The following is a 24,839-nucleotide window of genomic DNA, read 5'->3' as shown; positions in this document are numbered from 1 at the left end:
CAATCTGCAGTAAAAGGAAACAATCCAAGATTTATGAAAATTGAGAAGTGTGCTGACAAAAATACTATAATACCAATTTTGTTTTGGTCTATGATCTGATTATGTTATGTAGAATTTGGGATGTTTCATTCTAAACTAAAAATAGCATTCAGTAGCCAGAAGAAGAAGAATTTTTTTTTCTTCCTCTCTCCATTTCTGTTATGCAGTCCAACTATTTTAGACCTACATTGTGTCTTTGTGTAATTCCTAGCAAAACTGTACTTAGAAAGCCACAGGGAAATGTGGTTTCATATCTGTTCATATTTATCTGGGTGAGAGTCTGCTCTATGTAACAGTTTTTATCAGTGAGCTATTATTTCAAAACCAGAGTGATTTGTTTTCTATGTAAAATATGTTCTAATTACAAGTGTCATTTAAGTTGTTTCTAAAAAATATTATCAGAAATTCTAATATTTAATAATGCAAATAATACTTTCTTATTTTGGGGAAAAAAAGGTTGGATTTAATGTCTGTGAAATTTCTTTACTCCCTAAATCTTGAGCTGATAGAAAAAGCTTGTCATTTGAAAAAACTGATGGAGCTTTGCTTCCTCAAGACCATGATATCAGGTTATTTACTCAAATCAGTTACCCAAACTACACTAGAGCTGTCTTTGTACAGATAAGTGAATTCTCTTTTTAATATATGTATATATATGCACATTCTTGTGAATTGTCTGTAGAGGTTTTTCATATTTAACTTACTTCTATAGTGCTTATTTCTGCTTTAATCTCAATCTCTCAGTCCCTTCCTGTTGTAGAGTTTTATGACTCTAGACTTTATTGGAAGCAAATTATACCACAGCCTCTTCATTGTTCATACTCCTGGAGCACTATATTAGTTGCAGTCTCTGTATAAATGTGTAGAAAGCTCTTATTTTTTACGTCTTCATTCTCTGCTTCCTGGAGCAAATACTTTGATATCTTTGCACAATTCCTGCAATAAAGGTCATCCTCATTTAGTTGTCTAAATTAGAAGGATTTTACCTGAATTAAGAATTTCACCGTAGGACATAGGAAAGCACAAGGCTGTATCAGATGCATTCCACTCCAGCCTCTCTAAACTTGGATTAGATGCCTGAGAAGATTATTTACTGTTTGTCCTATTTGGCACTGTAGTCATATCACAGGCATTCCAAATACTGTATCTGTTCTGGATTTTTTCTTTTTTTTTTCTGTATCCTGTAGTGCTGTGAGTACAGTAGCCTGTTTTTGTGCATAAACTGGATTTTTATTCCACCGAGCATCCTCTCTTCTTGTCTAAAGAATGTGAAAATCTCATCAGATTAATAGCAGATAGGATAGGTCAGGACCCTAAAATATGAATGCCAGGATTTGTTGGATACAATCCATAGGAACCCCATTATCATCCAGTCAGGAGGGACATGAAGTATAAAGATGGAAACTCCAATCTTGAAATCCCTTGACACTGTCCTGTTCTTTAGAAAGGACACAGTATTGCCTTTAGTTTGCCATGAATAACCTGTTTCAGTAGTTTAAGGACAAAAACTTTGAGATTAAGTCTTACTGATACTTATCCAACCATCTTCCTACCTAGAACTTTCTTTCCTTTTAGGATTTCATACTTTTTAAATGAGACACTTCCTTCTTTAAAGAAACTATTTAGGTATGCTGATCTCTTTAATGAGCTGAACACTCAACTCTTGTCCTCGAAGACACTCTTTAAATACCTTTGCACTTCTCTAGATCCTTGGGCTAGAAGTTGTAAATAACCATACAATTGTGTTTCTTGAGAAATATGTGTGTAGAAACTCATAAACTACCAACGGAATGAAGAATTTAACAGAAGATGTAAATACAGACTTGCAAACACGTGAAGGCAGGATGTCTGGAAAATACTAAATATTCACTACAAAATATTAATTATTCTCCAAATAATAGAATTTGTGGTTTCCATTTCACTTTTTACCTACAATTAAAGAAAATTCCCATTTACTTACTGTGACAAATTTCTAAGTACACAGTCAAGGAGTGCCAGTACCATTCTGTGAATCTGAACAACACCAAACTACAAGCTGAGCACACTGCAATTTCTTTTTTTGTGGTGGATTTTCAGTTGGACTTTCGTAACGTTGTGTACTGTAGTATAAAACCATGAAACTACAGACAGTTCACCTTTACAGTAGTGGGTCCTTTCTTGATGTGTGTGCCTGTCATAAACTGCAAAGTACTTCAGGAAAAATGTCTTTTCTTTTGGACTGAATAATTAATTACAAAGAAGATGCAGATAAAATGGGAAAGCAAAAAAAAAAAAAAAGCCTGTTAGGTTGAGTAGTAATTCCAGTTAATACATATAGTCCTTTAGAACTGAAAATATTCTTCAATTTGTCCAATTGACTAACTTTCTCCATGAATCAGCAGACTGTTGGCTCCCTTGTTTCTGTTGAATCATTCTGCTGTATCTGCTTAACAAAGAAGGATGCAGTGTCAACTACAGAAATATATTGAAAAATTGCTATATGTTTCTAATTAATAATTTCTCATATTCGTAATTGCACATCAGCTATAGATGCTGGTCAGACCATTTTCTTTAAACAAGTCAGCAGCAATATATATTGACTTTTTACATATTTTTCATATAACTTCTGGAAGAAAAAAACAGCGTATGAAAAAGAAACTACTTATTGCTAGTTTTATTTATTATATTCATATTTTCATCAGCTTTTTCCAATGTCACTTGAGAACATTTTAATAATTTTGTTTCATGCTCTGTTTTTGTTGTCTCTTGTGTTTTGGGGTTTTCTTACCATTGTTGGGTTGATTTGAAAGTTGTCCAATTTTATGAGTAAATTTAAATAGTAGGAGCAGTGTTACAAGAAAGCCAAGAGTGATTCCATTTTTGGAAGGATGGAGGACCGTCCTACACAGCATTTTTCACACTGCTGAGCAGTGTCTTCTTGACCTTCGATTTAACATTGAGACAGTCACTCTTTTCCAAGAACTGATTGCTCAGTTGTTTTACCAAGTGGTCAAATCTTTAGGAAACAAGAAACGCACACGATAGGGAATGGCTTAGTGTTGACTTCAAAGCCTCTTGTGCTTTGCAAGTTCCTTTATGTTTGGAAAAGCTGAAGAAACAGATAATTTGTGAAGGGCCTGGCATGTGGGGGCTTTTAAAGAAAACAGAGATTAGCCACAAATTCTCTGAATACCTTCATGGGTGGGAAACTTCAGAGGCACTTAATGCACTTTTACTCAACCTATGGCATGCAGGTAGCAGGAGCACCCTGTGGTTGAATATGTTGTGTTCTTATGGGGGTCACAGCACTGCAGTGACTTCATCTGCATCCAGGATCTTACTTCAGTGCTTTCACTGAAGCTTTCGGTGCGGAAATACATAATGTACAACTGAAAGTGTTCCACAGCTCCACAGATGAGAAGGGAAAAGTGTTCCTTAGATATGTTGCACGTTGTCATCACGTGTGCTTTCTTGTAAGATAGGTCTAGATCTACAGCTGGTGGCATGCACCATGTCCTCGGAGTGCAGTGTTGTCTATCTTTCCATGTCTTTGTATCAGCTCCAAATTCAGGCCTCTAAGTATATTGTTTATGTTCAGAGGTGCATGAGAGTAGGTGATACTGAGTCAGGTCCTAATATCCTATGTTTTCAATGCCCACTCCAGGTGTGTTACAAAAGGTGGGCAGAGTGAGATGATAAGACAGATAAAAACTTGAGATCCTCCCCTTCTACATTCTTCCAGCAACGTGACGCTCAAAAGCCCTTTGTATTCAAAAGCTTGAAATACATGTGTATTAATGAGTTTATTTTTTAAAACATGCAGTGTTTGGGATTTTTCCTTGCTTGTTCTGTCAAAATTAGTGCTTTGTTTCTATCTTGAATGTATTTAGGTCTTATTTCCAAGAATTCAATCTTGTTAAATTTCGAAGAAAATTAAGAGAGAGCAATGTCAACATTTGTATCACAGAATCAGATTTCTCAGATCCAGCTAATGCTCTTTGACTGTGTTTCAGAAGCTGCAGATCAACTCTTCAGCAGCTGAAACCTGGCAGATTTAAATGAGATTTATAACATTATTTAGTAACAGTGAAATCATTAAAGTTCTGTATCATAATTATGAGTGATTTCACGTACCAGCAAATCTCTGCACAAAAGCTTGAAGGATTGGTATCTCCCTCTAGTTGCCTTCTCTCTCTCTCTCTCTCTCTCTCTCTCTCTTTTCTCAATCGGTTCTCATATTTTCCTAGACAATTACCTAATCATCTTGGGAGTAAGGACATTATTTTCAGGATTTTGTCTGCCATTTAGCCTGACTCTTAGAGATGGAACATATACAAATTTCTCTTTTAAGAAGACAAATTTTGTTTCTGTAATCAGCTGGGAATTATCCTGGTGAAGAACTTTGTTCATATTCTACAGATATACCAAAACCCATAAATGCCTTTTCTTTGATCAATGTTTTGCTGTACGGTATTGAATTTTAAAAAACTATAATAGCATATACAAGGCTTATATAAATCAGTATCACTAAGTATCACCAATGAAATGCTCAAAATTTGAAAGGTAAGGTTTTCTTCCCTGCTCTGTTGAAGCTGTTTTTTCTGACGAGTAGACAAAGAATATAATACAGAGTTACAACAGTTTGCCTCCTCCAAAAATTTCTCTGTAAAAATAATAGCTTAGATTTATGCAGTGCATTTTAATTGTCTATAAGAAAAAAAAAAAAAAAAAGAAGATGTTAAGGCCAATCAGTGCTGAGCTAAAGGAGATCTGTTCACAGTTTTGTCCTGGATATCTTCTGAAGGCTGAAGTTTCTGTCTGCCTTCGAAACTTAGGAAGAAGAGTTTATTTCAGACATTGCTTACTAGGAACCAAACAAAAACTATCATCTAACTTGATATGTTCTGAGTAAAAAGAGAAGAGGAAAAAAAGAGCCTTCATTCAAGAATTAATTTTAGTACCATTTACTTTTCTGTGCACACTTTATGTTTAGATGCCATTTATAAATATCTTACTATCATTTGTTAAATTTTATGACAATTTTTACCACGCCTGATGACTGTAACTCATGCATTAAACATGCACACGTATTTTAACAATATTTGCATCTTATAATATGCTTCCTAACGACTTGTCATAGACTCATCAGTTAAACATTTATTTTACAAATGCATTTTGTAATATGCTATGGTAATAAACTATAAAAAAGGTATCCCACCTTGTAATATTTTCAGATGGATGAATAATGCATTACAAATTCTACCTTCATTTAAAACATGACCTCTATTCTGATGAAATCTGATACATTGTCTGGATTTATGGTGATCACTGAGTTGTGTGAGGTGCTGTCAATCAGCTTTCTGATTAATTTTCCTAGTTGATAAATTTGAATTAATCTGTAAATATTTACAAAATAATACGGTTTATTTTTTTCAGTTCTTTTATTTTTATCCATCTGATTAATTTAAAATTTACCAACCCCCATCTAGCTGGGAGCTAATTTTTATTCAAGTAATTTCTGGAAATTCAATTCAGTTCTGAAATTGATTATCAAAATCATGATTGTTCCTTTGCTGTCTGCCTGTTTGTCACATGTATCTCTGAAGAGGCCAAGGCTACTGTCACATCTAATCTAATGTGCTCTGTATAGCTGAAGGGTATATAATATTGGAAATTTTTATAATAAGCTATTTCACAATAAAAACATGTTTTTACTATTTATTTTCAATTTCCATCAACATCAGATTTTATATACTTTTTTAATTTATGCAATTTATTCAAACCAAAGTTTTGCTTAAAGAGCTATTGCAATCAGAGTCAACCTTCTGTCTGGTTTCCTGAAACATCATACTGATTTTTTCGATAGTTTTTTTAATATGAATGTTTGTACCTAAGGTTCTCTGGCTGATTTCTCTCTGCGGGTGCATGCAAGTGTAGATTTTAATATTTTCAGAAGTTTTATTTCACTAGAGATTTTTTTCTTCAAAATTGAAAGGAATTTGAGTGTTGCTTGGTTTGTGGGTTTGTTTAGATAGGCTATAGAGTATTATAGGTCTGTCCATACATCTGGTGGTAGAACAAAATGATTGCAGATTTCAGCAGTGTTCTTCATTAGTTACCCTCCCATATCTGAGTAAAACCTGAAGTGTCTGGCAGTTCTACTTGTGCTGTTTGCCTGGAATTAGTTTTAGGGCATTGCATCTATGTGATGCTGTCTGAATGTGTGAAGTCAATACAGAGTAGTCTGGTTTTACATCTATTTAACATAAATACAAATGACTACTTCAGGTGCATACTAAGGAGAAGTCAATGTTAGATAATTGGTCTCTTGGAAGAGGGCTTTATTGCACGAGACAATAGAAGGTTACACCTTGTCTCTGCCTTTCACCTTAATAGTCCAGGCTCAAGGGCCTTTTGTCACCATTCACAGTCAAGGCACTTTTAGTCAACACATTGTTGTCAACACATAGTCAACACAGTTTTAAGAGACAGATTATGCAATCTGATTTAGACATCTAATTAGGATTTAATGAATTGTGCCACAGAAATACCTATTTTTCTCCTTTGATTAGCTCAGATGACTATTTCAGGTATAGCTTGTAGTGCAGATTTTTTGCATTTCGTAGAGTGATATCTCCTGTTACCACTTCTATTTTTTCTTTTCTTTTTTTTTTTTTTTTCTCAATTCCTTCTAATTAAATTACTGCCTATGAAATGAGCTGGGCTTATTGTCTATCGAGTTTTACCTCTTTAAACTGAGTATGTTATACCACACTCCATACAGTCACAGGATTGTCTAAATTCTGTAATGGTGGTCTTTCTGCTCAGGAGGAGAATAATTAACTCTATTTCAGTTTTCAGTTTTCTTTCTTTTTTTTTCTTTTTTTTCTGGTGGAGGCAAACAACTAGCTCTAGCTGGGATATTGTGGATATTGTGTTCAGGTGATGGGGCTTCTATCCTATAGCATCAGTGCTAGAAAATACTCATTCTACATGGGCTGCATGAAACCTCAGACTACTCATCTAAGTACTGAAATGGGCTTGCTAAAGACAAAGTATTTGGTGTTCTATAGTAAACATTTTAGCCATCGCTTCTTCCATTCTCTGGGGGGAAATTCAAACAAAACTTGCTGTCTTTTTCTACTAAAAATCTAAAATGCAACTGTCGGGGTTTTTTTGGAAAATCTTGCCTATTTTTTCCTGATGGTCATTTTTCATAGAATCATGTTGAATTCTTTACTTATCTTTGAAATTACGAGTTTGGGCACTTTGTTTAGTAGGAGCATGATGGCTTCTAGAATGAATTTTATAGCAATGTTTGTAATGTTTAACTATTTCAGTGGACTTCCTAGCTTTAATTGCATGCAGTTTCTTTGCATACGTCAAAATATTGTAGTATCTTGGTAGTTTTTAGTTCTCCTCTAGTATACAATCTCATCTATTAAAAGTAACTTTATGGTTGCACAAGAAATGCAGTAGACATCTGTATTTTGTGATGGGAATTTCTTTTTTTAAAGTTTGCTCAGAAAGCACAGGGATTCCACTCTTTGGTGTATTTCTTGGCAACTTGCCATTCTTTCACATACATCAAATACATACAATATGTGTGCTTTTGTTATTACTTGGCTGCTTCAAGATTTCTGTCATTCAGATTCATTACATTCCTTGTGTTCTTGGAATTCCTTTTGTTGATTTCAGATACAGAAAAGCCTATGAGAAACGCTCTAGAAATTTGTTTTTGCACATTGCATGTCTTTTCATATGTGAACATCCACAAGTGTATATTTACATAGGCAGCTATCATGTACAATCTTAGTACAGATAATGAACTGCAGGGTTGTTAGTCATGCACTCTTCTCAACTGAACTTTACTAGTCTCCTTCTTTTATTACAAATCTCTGCTATTAACACTAACAGTAATATTATTTTCTCCATTTTTTTTTAAATTTGGTATGTCGATTCTTTCTCCAAATGCATTATGATTTGTGGGGCAGAAGAGAGAATGTTTGGTCCAAAATTAGTGACAATTTTAGTGTCTTGGCACTTACTGAAGCCAACAGTAGTGTCTCATGGTTTATCATGGTTTAAGAGTAGGTTCTAGCTGTCTAGTAGATCACATAAATGATTTAAGTCCTGCGATGTTAAGATGTAGATTTTCGAACTACAGTATTCATATTCATACAATAATATTTTAAAGTTATTTTGGTATTTCTAAGATAAAAAGTTAGCAGACTTCCTCAGAGGTATGTGATTTTAAAATTACCTTTAAAGAAGGAAACAAAAAGCTCTGTGGTGCATTGTAATACCTTTTTGAAGATTTCAAAGCTATCTTTTTTATATATAATTCACATTTCCTATATACATGGTGATGTGTTTTTGTCTAAAGGTCCTATTCTAGTTTTGTTTGGGAGAACTTGCATAAATCATGTACGGTTTCTCCATTTGTGAATAACGTGGCAACTCCAAACTCACAGCAATGAAACCACCATACTTTTCATCTCATGTACAGTATTTAACATACACACACGCTTATAGTGAGGTAGAGGATGATACTGAAAAACCTCTTCCCTCTGGGCTTGAGAAATGATCAAAAAGTAGAAGTCACTTCTTGTGCCTTGGGAAAAACAGATCAAGAAATTAAAACTCCAGTCATTACCAATAACCTTAAAATGTATTTTAATGTGCTGCAGCTTCAGTTACCCTCAGCTGAAGCTTCTCTATTTTAGCTTACAGGGTCTTGTGACCTCAGCCCATAGCAGAGTTTCAACAGTAATAGCGACAGCCATCTTGGATAAATGTAAGTGAATTTTTTCCTCATTTCTATAGTTTCTGTCCCTCACAAACACTTTTGGAGTTTTGTTTCTCACTCAGGATGTAGACAGTATTCCTGACAACACTTCTGCTGTGTGCCAAGTAGCATGATTGACACAGAGTACAAGTAAAGCAGCTAAGTGGGATTTCTTGCCTTTTAAATGTCACAGTATCAGACTCATCCTGAGCTTTTGAAATGCCAGTATGATGGCCATGCAAACTTTATTTTACCTGCAGCTAGCTTGATGGTAGTTTTCATTATCAGTCAGGATTAATCTGCAAAAGGTGAAGCAGTACAAAAAGATTTTGGCCATATAATCTTGTTTTAGTTAATGCTAAGGATGAAATCTAGGAAAACTCAGAAAATATTTTTCCAAGGAAAAGTTTGCCTTCTTCAATCAGCTTTATCATTTCAGTTCTGCTTCATGTCAGATTGTGGTAATCAATTTCCAAATTTAGCTCTGCATTCACTAACTTGTATAAATCTGGGGCTGGAGCTGGAGCTGAAAAAGGCTGCACATTATATATACTGCCGGTATAATAACTTCCAGAAGTATAAACTAAGGGATTAAGAACCTCTGCCCACTATTGGTTTCTGAAGAATACCAAATACAGTGGTCTTTTTCTTTTTTCAATAATTATCATGTTGTAATGGTGAGATATACAGTGGAAAATAGAGTTACTCGTTCAGAAAATCCTGCCCTGTATGCTGATAGCCTGAAGGAGCTGGCATTTGGTAGAAACTTACAAAAGATATCTGGACTTAGATATTCCATATTTAGTCCTGAGTTGGCCTTTGTCTGAATTCACCATTTCTGAATAAAGTAACATCCTTGGTCTGTTAAATCACCATGCCAACCCTCCATCATCTGTTTGTTCATACACCTAAACATACATGTAACATCATACCTAGAATTCCTAGGCTTTATTTACATGTAAACAGTTGCATTGTAGCCCTGTAGGTACAATAGTACCTTCTTAATGACCTCGGCTAGCTAAAAACATGATTGTTCAAACAGAGCCTGTTCTCCTCCTGTAGTTTCATAGGATCTGTTCATGAACTGTATGAAATGAAAGGCAGCACCTATGGAGCAGTTAAGTCTAAAACCAGCAAAAGTGGAACTTCCTCCATGCGTCTTACAGACATGTCATGCAAAGATGATACTGGACTGTCTTGGTGTTTTACCTGCAAACCTGTAGTCAGCTTAAAAAGTCATTAGAATTCAGATCTTCTAGCAAATATGTCTTTATGTTAATATCTCCATAATAAAAGTGAGACTAAATCATATATAGCAGACTCTGGAAGCTGTGAGAGTAGAAGTACTTGTACTGAAACCAGTTTGTTATCTTGAGTTCTTGAATTGTCTCAAACTTCAGTGTGCCATGTAGGTGGGAGTGGGCACTGTTATCAGCTGCACACAGAAATCAAGTAGTAAAAGAAATGTCATGCCTAGAATATATTCTTTTTGACTAAAACTGTATGAATGAAAAAAAGGTGTAAAAAATGTTGGCTTGGCTACCAGTGACTAAGGAAGAATGTACTGAATCATGAAGAATAATTCCTAAAGTTTCTTTGAGGAAAGAGTTTAGTTGAAATCTATGCAAACCTGGAGGTCCAATGTCCTCAAAGGTAAAGTTGTTTTGTAATAATTACCATAAATATTAATTTAATTTCAAAAGAAGTGAAGGTGTTCTTACATTTGTCATTGCAAAGCTGAGTTAATGAAAGAACTTTACAACCACTGTCAATAGGAAGTATGTACAAATTTTGAATGTCTTTGAATATAAAATAAAAGCTCAGTTTGTGAGGAATTTCACAAAATCAGCATTCTAATGATAGCAGTTTCAAATTCAGTCTTATCTACCTGCTTATCAAATACCAATTAATTTGCTGGAGACATGTATGCCAGCATAAATTCATTGCCTCTACAAGCTCAGTCCTGTATTTGTTATCTTTTTGACACTGTAGTTTATGTGACACCTCTGTCCCATTAAGTGATGTGATCCTTACATACAAGAATGATCCCCTGCTTTGATAACTGTCTCAGTCTTGTAACAACATCAAGATTATTGAATTAATAGAATGATAATGTGATTCCATAGATCTTGTTAAAACCGTATTCCCTTGATATTGGATAGTTAGAGTGTGGTTTATTTCCTATTTTTATTATTTATGTAGCTCTTCCCATTCTCTTTGAATAGGGGAGACAGATAAAATTTAAAAGAATGTGTTTATATATTTCAAACTTTGGGATTTTTTTACTAGAATATGTAGCATGTTTGGCATTTGGTGTGTATATAAATAATATGTAAAATATGCATATATAAATAAAATGTATTTTTAACTGCCATATTGGGGCTTAGATATACCTCATCATTTAACACTTCAGTATGTTATGTGAAGACTTTAAAATACAGTATAAAGGATTTTGTGAAAATCATGTTACAGAAGGTGTGGTGGAGCATACTGGGAAGTTACACAATATACAAAGCTTGCTATAAAGTGGTTTAAGATATTAAAAAGCCAGATGCTCACAAATCCAGCCTGCTAATCCTTTTGGCCAAGTAGATATAACATTATGTACTTCCTTCGTGATACTAACTTCTAGGAATTTCAGTTTCTTTTCTGTGTTACCCTATCATGCTTCCAAAAGCGTACCCTAGCACATGAGGCATTTGTGTTGCATGGTAAAAAATCTGAGGACTTTGTAGAGATACTGAAGTAACAAGCCACGGTGCTGCCATTATAAATATTTTATTATTCTTGTGGTCCTTCATAATTGTCTTTACATCCTCAATGCATAAAAGACAAAGAAATGTTAGACATTAATGAACTAAATCCATTCCCACAGTATATGTTACTGCATATATAGATTTTATTCGATGTAAAATCTCCTTCCTTTTAATGTTCCATGGACACTGAAGTCTAGATGGTTGGACTGAGTTGAGGGTTGTGCAGATTTTTTTCCAAAGATCTGTGCACTCACTTCTCCCACCAGATTCATTTCCAGAAACCACACTGCAAAGCACCCACTGTTCTGTTACCTGCAAAGCAGTGGGGAGAATATAACTGAGAAATGTTAATTTCTCAGTGCCTTTGCATCCTAAATTGGAAGATTGGGTTTGACGTTATGCAACAATTGACACTGCGGTTTTCTTTAAAACTCATTCATTTAAGAAATTGCTTTAGGACATCTTACACTGGGCAAAATTTAGCAAGAGTGTGTCTTTTACCACTTTAATGAATTTGCCATTCAGAAACTCCCAGTAATGACTGGGTCATCACTACTGACTAGAAACAGATAGAGAGACAGATAGATGTGTATATACATTTTTTAAAAGCTCCTAAAGCTTTTCTCCTTCCCAAAGAAAAACAGTTAGCTTAAACCTTTTCAGCAACTCTATAAACAAGAAGATGCCAACAGCATGTCCTCTCTTCTATTATCTGAGTGCACTGTCTGTGTAAATCCTGCTCTAATTTCTTTGTGTTTGTTGCTACCGTTTGATATTTATATAGGGTTCATAAAGTTTGTAGAGAAAATAAAGATAACTAACTTTATCATAATCCTTAAATGGTTTTTCAGTTGAGCCAACCATTCACATTTCTACTCTTCCTCTCTTTAAATATTTCTTCTAGCCATTGTTGTCTTGAAATGGAGTATGAATGCCCATAACGTAGAAAACTCTTCAGAGAATATGAGCCTGAGGTTTCTTTACCACATTGATAAAATTATATTTTTATCCTCAGGAGGGTTTGCCATGGCTGGGAATAGTAACTATTCCACTGAAAGAAGCAAAAGTGTAGTAAAAATTCTGAAATTTCTTATCAGTAGTAATAAAATGTATCCACTATTGAATATTTCATTACAGCTTCATTAAGTACTCCATTTATAACATCTTTTATTGTCACTTTTCAGTACTAAAATGCTCTGAATTTTGTTACATTAATTTTGTATCAAAAAGTATGATTTTGAAGAAATTGAAACATTCTTACATTTTAAAAAAAACATTGTTAGTACTAGTTTTTCAAGGCTGTATAATGTCAAAGTCAGCTTCACCTCAAAGCAAAACTTTTGGTTTTGAATTTCCTTCACTACTATTCTTATAAGAACACATTGTAGAAATTTTAAGTGAAAAAACAAAAGTTGAATTGCTCATAAGCAATATTTGTAACCCTTCAGATTTGCTTGTGAATTGCAGAAGTTGCTTTTCATGCTGTTGGCCAATGCTCATGTTTTATGTTTCAGAACTGGATTTTCTGCCTATTTGGGCAACAGCAAAACTTTGTTATAGGACCTGCAAACCTTAGTTATATTTAACTCTTGGTTTATGAAACACTAGTTTTGAATGTCCTTGCACTTCTGGATGGAAAATATTTTTTTCAGTTATCACTTTTAATTTAAAGTAAGTGTCTTGCAGACTTGAAGAGCTGTGGAAGCTCTGGTAAAATACAGAAGGTGGTACCCGATCTTTCATTAGGAGTGCTATAAACACTGTATATAAGTGAACTGTATTAATGTCTTTTACCAAAAGGAAAATATTCTGAGTCATGCAGCATTTAAATTAATATGTCTGGGTTTTGCTAAGCCCAGCTCTTCAAACAGCCCTCAGTCCTGAGGGCAGTTCTAGGGGCAATTGTTGTTCTTGTCAAACTTGAGGGCAAAGCTGGTGCTGAGTTTATATCACTGATGATTTCAGGAGTGGGTTGGGTGTTCAGGTAAAAATGTGTATTTTCTTACGTGTGTAAGATACAGTGTAAGTAAATACTGGTTAAGTTTTAACTAATATGGCAAGAAGTAAGAGAGTAGTAGTGGAAAGTGATGTTTCTGCCATTCCATTCCAAAATATGTATTTTTTCAGTAAATGACATTATTTTTTCCATCATTAATTGCGTCTTTGAAAAACATTTACAGATTTTTATATTGTATGTACATGTATACAGACAATAATTGGCTTTAATTGATGCAGAGGAGATTTCTGTTAAATGTTGGATAATTTTAGGAAATAAACACAGTAAGAAAGCTGGAATAGGAGGTGTTGTGGAATTCCTCTTTCTTAAATTTTTCTTAAATGTTTTAGAGAAATGTCTGTCAGAAACAAACCCATTTATTCTGCTTTTGAAGAGAAAGATGGAGTAGTTCACTTGCCAAAGTGTCTTTTTTGTTCTGCAATTTGCATAACAATTTTTATCAATAAATACTTTTACTTCAGTTTATTTCTTTTAAATAAAATTCAAATTAGATTGCTATTCAGTGCTTACAACAATTATGCCTGTATGTATATTTAATGAACATCAGTTTGTGAGGTTTTGCTGTGAGTGATCCAAATAGTGTAACAAAGAAGTTATATCTATTTTTCTTAGAATAAGTGTCTTCCATTAAGATAGTCTCTGAGTAGTTTCTAAAACTAAAAAAAATTGAGAGTTAAATTGCAGTTTGTACAGAAAATATTTTTAACAGAGGTCTGTGTCTCAAATGTTGCAAAAGGTTCTGTACTTATTTCAAATTTACACAATGATGTAAGTATTACTGAATTTTCATAGGTTCAAAGCTTTGTTATTAATTGATTTTGTGTCCAGAGAGACAAATAAAAATAAATTCTTCCAAATCTATAATTTTCAGGGATGCTGTGTTCAGAGAGCTTCAGAAAGTACTGCTTTGTTAAATGCTAGGCACTTTCATGAAAAAAGTTTTGAAAATATTTAAAAGAAGTAAGGACTTAAAAGCTTATAGCTCTCAAAACAACACCGAGATGTTTCCGCCTGCTTCTCAATCTTGGGGCACTGTTTGCTCTCTGAGTTACAGGGAGTAAGGGAGTAGAATTCCTCCCCTGTCAGCCTGAAAGCAGGGAGAAGAACCAGCTGTCAGGCTGCTCCTGAAGCTGATGGAGTTGCTGGCACTTGCCAGCCCAATGCTGAGCCACAGTGGAGCAGTTGAGAGAAAAGACTGATTTTTTTGGAGCCTGCTGGTTAGCCATCAGTCCTTATCAGTGAGCCCCTTCAGTGCAGGTCCCAGCAGTGGTTTCAGGCCCTGTCCAGGTTCTCCTCTTCCACTGGGAAAAGGGGACGTGGGACATGGCCCTGGCCATCGCAGCCTTTAAATGAAATGCAGTATTCTGTCTTTTATGTCTTTTCAAAGGAGTCAACATTTTCAGTGTAAGAAGTGTCAAAATATTTTCTTCTTTCTTATTTGCTTGTCAGAATTGCTTTTTTTTTTTTTTTTTCCCTATCAATATGCAATTTTATGTGGTTTACATTAATTCAGACTTAGGGTGTTGTTTCATACAGTGCTTGATTTGGTATGTGCTGCTACTATTTTTGACTGAAAGGATGGTGAATTCAAAACGTTGTCCCTTGTAGGCCTATTAAAGCTCTTCAGTTCCCTATAAATGTTGCATCATAAGAACTTTAAAAATATGCATTCTGTTTAGTAGTCCTGAATGTGCTGTATATGTTTTTTTTCTGACAGGCAGAGTCCAATATCTAGTAAATCATGGTTCTAAACTTTTTTTTAAAAGATAAATAATACTTTTATAAACACATAGTGAAATCCTTAACAAAAATGAATTAAGAAATATAAAAAAAAATTAAGGTAGGTTAATGTAGATATGTTCAAACAGTGAAATAATCAAACTATTATCAGTATACAAGACTGAAGAAAATATGTTGCTAGGTGCTGCACCATTTTTATGATTCCTCTTGAGAATGACTTAGCTTAAATGAAGGTTCTCTGCCAGTTTTATTTAAAGATCCATACTTAAAAATGACTAATTTTATAGCATGTATTTTCTGTTTATGTGCCTGTCAGTTTTAAACAGCCTTTTATATGCAAATGCACGATGACAGCTCTATATTCTGTGTCATTTCATCACTAGAGTTTTTCATGCTATTGGAATAATCCCTTAACAGATATTTATAGAGTTTTTACTGTTATTTTGACAAATCAGACATTGTTATAAAGTGATAAAAGAAAGTATTTCTAATGCTTTTTGCATTAGAAGTTCTAAACTTTTCTAAAAACATTATGTATGTTTCCTAGTTCTATTTTAGTAAACCTTTTACAGAAATTGTGTCTTTCTAGTTCCAATTTCTATGCTATGAAAAATCTGTTCTTGGAAGTTGTTTCTAAACAGGTGTATCAGTAAAGATCTATCTTTATTGCTCCTTCAGTCATTTCACTGTATGTGACTATAGCCAGCTGTGTGTTCCATTAAGTCATGAATATCATATACTTTTCCAGTGCTAGATGTGGCTCCCCTTAGAGACAGATCATTTGCCTGTAATTATTAAAGCAAACAAACTCTGGTTAATTATCGGTAGTATTTGTAGTTTGCAAAACTTATTGCCTTTTCATGGGTGATATGCATATTCAAGGTAACAGGTGTGGAGGATTTCAGCTGTATTGTCCATTTCAGTGCATGCCCAAGCAGTGGCTGAAACATAGAGTGGTTTGGGTTTGAAGGAACCTTAAAGATCATCTGGTTCCAGCCACCCTGCCATGGGCAAGGACACCTTCCATTAGACCAGGTTGCTCAAAGCCTCTTCCAATCCAACCTTTAACACTTCCAAGGCTGGGGCATCCACAACCTCTCTGGACAGCCTGTTCCAGTGCCTCACCACCTCACAGTAGAGAGTTTCTTCCTAGATCTAAATCTCCCATCTTTCAGTTTAAAGATATCTTATCTTTAAGATATCTACGGGGTAGAGAGCACTATAATTTCTAAAGAAACCTGTAAATTCACATCATCCCTAGGTAGCACTTCATATTTTGGCACCAAACCTGCAGACTACAAACAAATTGAAAAAACAAAATAAAGTATTTTCATAGTCTTGAAAAAACCCCAAAATATTGGCAGGTGACATAGAAAGTCAGTGAAAGGACAGAGACACTCACCTGTGTCTAATGAAGGAGGTGACATTTCAGTAAATGGAAAGTACTTAAATATATGCTGTGCGTTGGCAGTCTCCCAAGACTGCTGATGGAAGTGTTTCTGGGGAAAGGAGCAGCGTATTGAAGAAACTGCTGCTTTGAGCTGTGTTGTGAGAGTGGGGCTGGGAACTGGCTAAATGCCTGGTGGGAGGCACCAGGATAGCAGAAACTTTCAAACAATACCAACTGCTGAAGCCATGGGCAGCTCTCAGGTCTCTCCTTCACAGATGTTGTGAAATTATATTTACCTCAGTTTATCTGCAGGGCTTTTTTATTATTTTCTGGATGTCTCTGTGTTATTGGAATTAGTAGTGTAAATTTTCTGTTGCTTGAGAGCAGCACAAGATGCACAGGACAGTTTTTCTGCCGCTATCACCCAGGAACCCTGTGGCTTTTCAAATGAACTGTCAAAAAGTCCAAATTCACCTTGCCTGACCTAGAGCATTTAACTTGTGGTACTCTTGTTAGAAGCAAAATCAGTCTAACCTGTGTCTGTGGTAGAAAACAGAGACAGGCTTAGACAATGCTGGTTTTACAAGGATGGGACTAGTCAATGGATTTTCACATTGTCTTCTGTTGCCTTTAGGAAGTGCCCAGGGCAAGCAGACATATCAGTAAGATGCTTAAAATGTTATCATACAAAACTGGCCCAAGTCACTGGTACATACTGAAATTAAATTTTTAATGTTAATATTCTAATGAGGTACTTTTCAGGCTCACATGTCTAACAGATTCCTGATGTGATACCTGTGTGTATTCATCTGAGACAAAGAGAGGGAGCTTTTGCCACGATAAACTCATCTGTTACAGTTCATGTTTTCCACTGGATCTCATTTCTGTCCTTCAGTACTTTTGATCTCCGTAACCATTTGTCTCTATTAGATGACACTTAGGAAATTTCCTAATTAAAGTCAACCGAAATATTGATATTTTATTCTGTTATTCACTTTTTATATTAATTATTTCTGAAAAGACTAAAAGGTACTCATGCTAATAACCATGTCTTTGCACACCAGGGCAAATCTGACCACAGTCCTGAAACACTGCATTTGGTATACAAATAGGTGTGTTTGTATGATGAAACAGCAAGACAGGTAGCAAAACAAAATCAGGCATCCAAAAATGTCTACTCTGTATATGCATATGGTTGTACTTTCAATAGAACGGGAAAATTTAAAACCCTCTTATTCATATAACATATCACAAGACCATGAAATGCTGCAGTGGTTTCTAGCTGGCTAGAACATTAAAGCAAGTTACTTTCATGTGCCACTGCAAATGCCTGTGCCTATGCAAAGCACATTTTGCTGCAAGGAAATGAGTAGTAGATGGTTATGTGTATCCCAGTACTTGTGTATACAGACATCAGAACTGCGATCCTTGCCAATTTTGAGATTTTTCAACTTGAGTAATTTAAACTGGGGTGGCTTCCAGGTACTTTTATACTTTCCTGAACCTGGTTAGCATAGGAAGCATGAGGCCTTTTGTAGAGACTTTGGGTGCACTCCATCTCTTAGCAGGAGTAATTATTTTAAAATGTTTGTTTCAGCCAGAAAACAGTTAGGACATTTTGACTTCATTAAACATATTGGTAGAATCAGAGCTGTTGTATGACTGCTGTTTATCAGATAAAAACTAAGAATTATGTTAGTTCTCCACTGGCTCTCCTTCTAGTGTATGTTCATATGGATGTCTTCTCTCCATATTTTCTCCAAACCTTTTGAGAGCATTTTTGTGAAATACCTCCATATAATGAAAAAAAACCCCAAAACCTAACCAACAAACAAAAACACACCAAACCCCATATCCTACACCAAATATTATACATTGGGTAATTTATTTTCCTTCTAAAAAATCTTGTACGTGCTTTTTACTGGGACTGTTTCTTACAGAAGTGTGAAGTGCATATATTAATTCACTAAAGATTTGTTAATCTATTTTCCTCATATCAAAAAAACATGTCATTATACACTCGAAAGACATATAAACAATAACTACTGAAAAATTATTCTAAACTGCACTGCACTGTTTTAAGAGTTTTAATTAATGAAAGCTCTTTTCAAATTGCTATAGAAAGGTCACATATAGAAAAGTTCACGTAAATGTGAAAAAATACCCAGCAGTTCCTGGCCTGATGAGTGTTTTCTTGCCCTAGTTCTGACATCTCTTGACAGTGATGGTCACTGTTTCTGTTGTCTTGTGCTGTTCTAATCTGTGGCTGTCCAGTGGTGAACACTAATAGTAATAGAAATGAGTCAGTGACTGCATCATCTCCTTACTCTTTTTATAGCCAGCTTTACCCATTCACTGTCTCACAGTACACAAAATTAATTTTCTTGTAGAGAAGAGCTCAAAAGCAGCTTGCTTCATCTTCTCCAAGAAGCAGATGGTTGGGTTACAGACCTGCCTTCCATGATTGCTGGTATGGCCCCCTTTTATCACAAACTGATCAAAAGAGCCTAAAAATGAACAGATAACGGATTTTATTCAACCACCAGACAGGGAAATAGGTGAATTGGATTAATCTCAACACTTCTTGAAAGCCTGAGAATTGTCCACATGTCAGGTGCTCTTTGGGCCAAATGATAGTTTTTATTGCTTAAATTTGACTGAGTTCCATCCATTTTACCCAGAGGTAGGAGCAACTAACACCAGTTAATCCCCATGCATTCCTGGTGAATGTACATAAAGCTACAGAGTACTTGTCAGCCTTGACAGGGTAAATGGAGAACTGTCCTATTAAAGGATACTTTGGCTGAGATCAAAAAATGTTTCTTTTATCTCTGTCTCAATAACATCCATAAGATATGCTACTGATATGCCTGGATATTCTATTTTCAATCTCCTGCACCTGCAGCAGAAGTGCCTTTGCTATGGCTGCCAAGATCCAAAGGAGAAGGGGCAGGATTTGGAATGGAAATTTTGGATATGTTGTGCGGGTCTTGGGCAAGGTGGCAGTGATACCCAAACCATTGTGATCCAGGTAGTCTTAACCATTCTATCTGAAAGAGCACTTAACTGGGGTTTTTACATCTTGTGTGCAAGGGTTACAAGAAAGAATAGCTCCCTAACCCACATGCTGGCCACAGTTTATGCATAGAGTATGTTTATGTGATCTGGAGATAAAAATTTTTGTCTGCCATTTGGACCCATATAAAGTTATCTTTATTTTATGTTGGTGATAGCTATATGTTGCTTGAAAAATGGGGATGGGGGAGGGGAGGGAAAGGAGTAAATCATGTTTTCAACTGTTCATTTTTAATAAATATTTCTTAATATCTAATTGATCCCAAGATTAGGCACAGAACATAGGCTAGCTATTGTGCACATTTAGGCGTATAGCAATGTAGACAGAGCTTACATGGTCATACACAGCAGCTGGAGAAAGCCCTGGCTCCTCCCATTGATGGGGAGCCAGGTTTTCTGAGCAACATACAAGTGAAAATTGCACTGCCTTTTCCATAATTTTAAACTCAGGGAAAAGGTTCAGAAGACTAAGCCATAAGAGTGCCTCACTGCACAGAAAAGCATCAAACTACATAGATGTGAATGTCTGGTAATTACACGTATATCCTTCAGCTGGACTGTGGCTTGGGGATTGGGTGGCTTTGAAAATCATAGTGCATAGATGCTGATCATGTATGTTCTAATAGTAGCAATCTCTGTATTTTTAAAAGAGACCCTTATTCATTCTCCCATTTTTGCACCGGGTACAATTCTTCATTTTAGTTCCCTTGCTGGTTGCTGAAAAGACAGGAACACATTTCAAGTCAATATTTCAAATATTCAAGATGTAGTTGAGCTGAATTATTGTCTGATTGTGTCTGGGTTTCTGTTTACTATTTGAAGACTTTTTTGGGGGAAGTGGGGTTGCCACCATTTTGTATCTACAAGTTTCACACTCTGGAACTTCAAGCTGGAAAATGGCAAAAGAGTTGTGGTGAGCTGGGAAAGATACTTACCTTGGCTAGTCTCTACTTCCCCTTAAAGCAGAAACTCTTAGAGGGGATTGGAACAATTATCCACTTAGTGAAGATCTAGAAATACAGATGAGAGCCTTCAGCCTGTGCACATTTTACAGCACAAACAAAATGCAAATGCAGAAAATTTTAAGGACATGGTAATTGAGTTTATTGGGATGGCGTTTGATTCAGGCATGTAGGGAAGAAGTATTTAAATTTGTTTGGATGGATTTTGTTGGAAAATTAAAGTATCAAATTAAATTGCTTTAAAATACAATGTGCTACTGGAATTTTTTTAAACTAGTAGAAAACAAGGTCACCCAAGGTCAGCAGTTTGCTGAAATTTTCTAAGGCTGTCTTGTACCCACAGACAATTGAAACATAGCAACAGTAAAATAATCCCATCATGAGAACAGTATACTGATTTTTTTCAAATTGTTATGTAAGATTAATAAAACATTTTAATTTCTACCTTTTGATGTATATAAGGACCATCTGTAGGTGTTGAAGTTCTGGTTTGAAAGCATACAAGACATTCCATTTTCAGAATAGTTTCAGTGGCTCCAAGTGGCTACACCTGGCTGGTTCTTTTCTTCTTCACTTCTGTGGGGTTCACTCATGCACTGCTGTTTTGTTCTGCACTCTAAAGGAAAGGAAGTCTTCTCATCACCAAATGTTGTAACATGCCCACATCGGGAGGTTCCTTGTGTGATTCATGGAGAGAAAGCTCTCACACAGAACAATTCCAAATTCAGAACAGAGCTCAATTTATTCATTCTGAATTGCCATCTAAAAGAGCTTCTCTCTCTCTTAACTGTATAAATACTATATAGACACTCCTCCTAATTTGTACTGTTAAAGTTACGGGCTGTGGTTTGCCTGGCTACAAGCAGTCTGCATACTTGCTGGCATAGTCTTCTGAGAGGGAAACGGTGCAGATGGATTGGGGGTTCCTGAAACACAAATAGTACAATACTTTTAGAAAACTAATTTGGTTGATAAGCCATATAGTCCTTGGGCTTTCTGTAGGTCTTGTAGTTAATTGTGATGGTAATTTTTCACGTGTATTGTAGCTCATTAGAAACTGGACTGAAACTTGAAGTATTACTGGCCTTCGAATAGTTTCAGACATCAGGTGGGTGTCATTGACCTTAGGCAAACAGGTATTGTTGCCCTAGAACTTCATACCCCATTACTCACATTTCAAGTCCATAAAACTTTACGTAATGTTTGTTCTTGAAACACTTTTAATCTGGGAGACAAGTTAAAATTTCTGGTTTAATTCTTGTTACTGTAGCATTTGAAATGCATGCATCAACGAAGAGCTGAAGTAGACATTGTACTGTACACATGAATCAACTGTTACCTTTCAAACCTTACCTTTCATACATGTTTGTATGGCAGAGGGAAAAAGGCAAATTGTTTTCAACACAACATGGAGGGGTGTCAGTAGCCTTTGACTTTTTTGCTCCTCAAGTTTATAGGTTTCTGTGTTTGAAACTTTCAGCATTTGTGTGTCTGTTCATTACTGCTTCTCTGTGGAAAAAGTGGGATACCTTGGGCAAGTTCACTTCTTCCCAAGGATTCTCACTGCCTCTAAGACTTGAAAGTGCAATTTGCTGTAAAGCACTAGGTAACAACATAGAATTTGAAATCCATTACTCTGTACTGATAAGGTTTATCCTGAAGAACCTTTATGTACACTGACCATGGCTTGGAAAATGATATCACAAAATCAGAATGTTTTTTTTTACATTCAGCTATAGTATTATATTCAGTGTAGCAAGAAATGGTTTTGCATGACAGTACACATGTAAATGTCAATGCATATGTCATTTACAGTTATCTGGGTGTTCTGTGAGATTCACAGTGATCGTGCTGGAGAAAACTGTCTCTGTTACACTAAATAAAATGTGTTTAGTAAAAATTGCTAGCAATTTTTTTTCTAGACAGATAATGACATGGTAAGAATACAAAACAAAACTACCAGAAACAAACCATTTCTCAAGCAGTAATATCTATGGGACAAGTGATCTAAATTGGTGGAACAGGGAGAGTTCATCACTGCACTGCAAAAGGACTTGCAATATAACCTAAAGGCAAGTGAAATACTGATTCCATGCTTTGAAATAACAGCAACAAATTTACCTACAGACAGAAGATGCATGGAAGCAATAAACGAATTATACAAGTCTTACACACGCAATCTGATTATTCTGACCAAAGTGTTAATTGGATCCTAACTGCCAGATCTGATATCTGTAGTCTTGTAGTGGGAACCTTTCAAAGTGATGAACTGTAATTCACTGAGCTGCTTGAAGCACTTGTAATTTACTGCATGTCATGCTATGAAGAGCCTGACCTAATGGACTTTACATTACCTGTAATGCTGGAAACCTTTCAATGAAACTAGTTGGTAAAAAATAATAGTGGAGGTCTATTCAGAAAGAGGGAACAAAACTACATTTTAAACACTGTTTTATATCCATATAAAAAGTTGGTCATTAAACAAAAGATGAGCAACTCAAGTCAAATATTTGAACTGGAATATTTCTCAGTGGTGAGGTGTCTGGTAAATTTTAAATTAAGTAGAAGTGATTAATATGAAAAGAGAACCTGAGATAGTTCTAAATGGTGTGGAATATGTTGTGCTTCAGATGGTCATGCATGAAATTCCCTTTCCTGAATATAATACATTATAAAATGTGGTTTGAGATAACCATTGTTCCCTACTGCATCTTAAATCAATATTCAGAAATACTGAGCGAACATTTATCTATAAAAATACATTGCAGTTACTGAATGCTAAATAGAGTCCAAATTTAGCTGCCCCATGCAGGAGGATGATATCTGGTGGAAAGTAAAGAGTTTCTTTTCCCATAGATCATGTTGGAAGACAGCCATAATAAGATAGTTACAGTCTGAAACCATTGAAACAAAAGCAGTGCTATGAAAGAGGTCACATTTGGGCAAATTCTTATTCTGGTAATGGGTTTGGGGAGCAAAGGAAGGTTATTTAGGCTCTTTGGAGTATTTCTGCCCCATCCTCACCCAGTGATGCTCTTTAAAGGGTGCTAGAAAACTCCAGGTAGTTACCACCTTGCCCTGCAAAGGGTTGGGCTTTCTCCTGTGCTCCTGGAAGGCAGCACTGCCCCTAGGCAGCTCCTCTCTGCTGCTCTGCTTCCCCAGATATTCTGCTGCAGGGGTTAGTAGGGACCTAAAACTTAGGAACAAATTCCCTGCTACAGTACATCAGAGAAGATGCGCCTAAGTGTATCTGATACCTGCCCATCTCAGCATAAAAAGCTAACCTTATGTTTCTATGTCCCTGATGTATATAATCAATGTGTGCCAAAAATTATTCCACAGTACAATAAAACTTGGAAAAGATACTTGAAGTAGAAATGTATCTTTTATTAATACCAAGCCTACATAATTTTGAAGAAACATTTCCCGAGATGCTACATTTTAGTAAAAGCATGAAGAATTTTGTTAAAAAAAATTGGGGAAGGTTATTGCTTGGTTTTGATGCATTTAGCCTTTACATTTTTAATTTTGTAAAAATTCTTATTGTTGAAGGTCTGTGACCTGAAATATTTGTAACACTGGGTTTGGTGTTGCAGGTATTTATTTGAACTGTTCAATAATGCAGCTGTCTTACATAAATGTGCCCAATACGGGATTGTATGATAAGGAGCACTCAGGGTTTCTCTCTACACTTATTTTTTATTTTTTTCTCTGAGCCCAAATAATGACTTCCACAGAGTGTGAGTGTGTTGTTTGGAATATTGCAGTTCTGTGGCCATGGTGCTTTCTCTTGGTGTTGTTTATCCTAATAGTGCTGCATGTTAAACAGCATACAAGCTGGCAGACCTGAACAAATCTTTGATCTGTACTTATTAGCTAGGGTATTCACACAAAGTAATTGCTAAGCCTTTGGTACAAAGCTCTCAGTAAATCTACCTCAGTTTTCCCTTTTCTTCCTGCCTGCTTCCATTGAAGTTGACCTCTGTCAGTTAGAGAGCCTCATCAGCGACTCCAAGTGCAGTGAGAGCATCTTAATGATCTGAAATTCTTCTGAGAAGTTGGTGATGTTTTCTCATCAGGATCCAATTTAGAG

The 24,839-nt window shown here is 35.6% G+C and overlaps 1 protein-coding gene across 6 annotated transcripts in view; it reads left to right on the top strand.

The window, feature by feature from the left end:
• The window catches only part of FOXP2 (forkhead box P2), a 403,188-nt gene that overhangs the window by 308,987 nt on the left and 69,362 nt on the right, over positions 1-24,839 (top strand). Inside the window, exon 2 of one of the 6 annotated variants that reach the window (XM_085042870.1) lies at positions 8,745-8,815. The exons of the other annotated variants lie outside the window; for them this stretch is intronic. The gene's annotated coding sequence lies outside the window, so the exon portion shown is untranslated. The remainder of the gene's footprint in view (positions 1-8,744; positions 8,816-24,839) is intronic. 6 annotated transcript variants of the gene reach the window in all.

The sequence above is a fragment of the Lichenostomus cassidix genome, chromosome 1Aa (assembly GCF_008360975.1).
Source record: "Lichenostomus cassidix isolate B80296 chromosome 1Aa, HeHo_3.0, whole genome shotgun sequence".
NCBI lineage: Eukaryota > Metazoa > Chordata > Aves > Passeriformes > Meliphagidae > Lichenostomus > Lichenostomus cassidix.
This window is presented reverse-complemented; position numbering and strand designations above follow the sequence as displayed.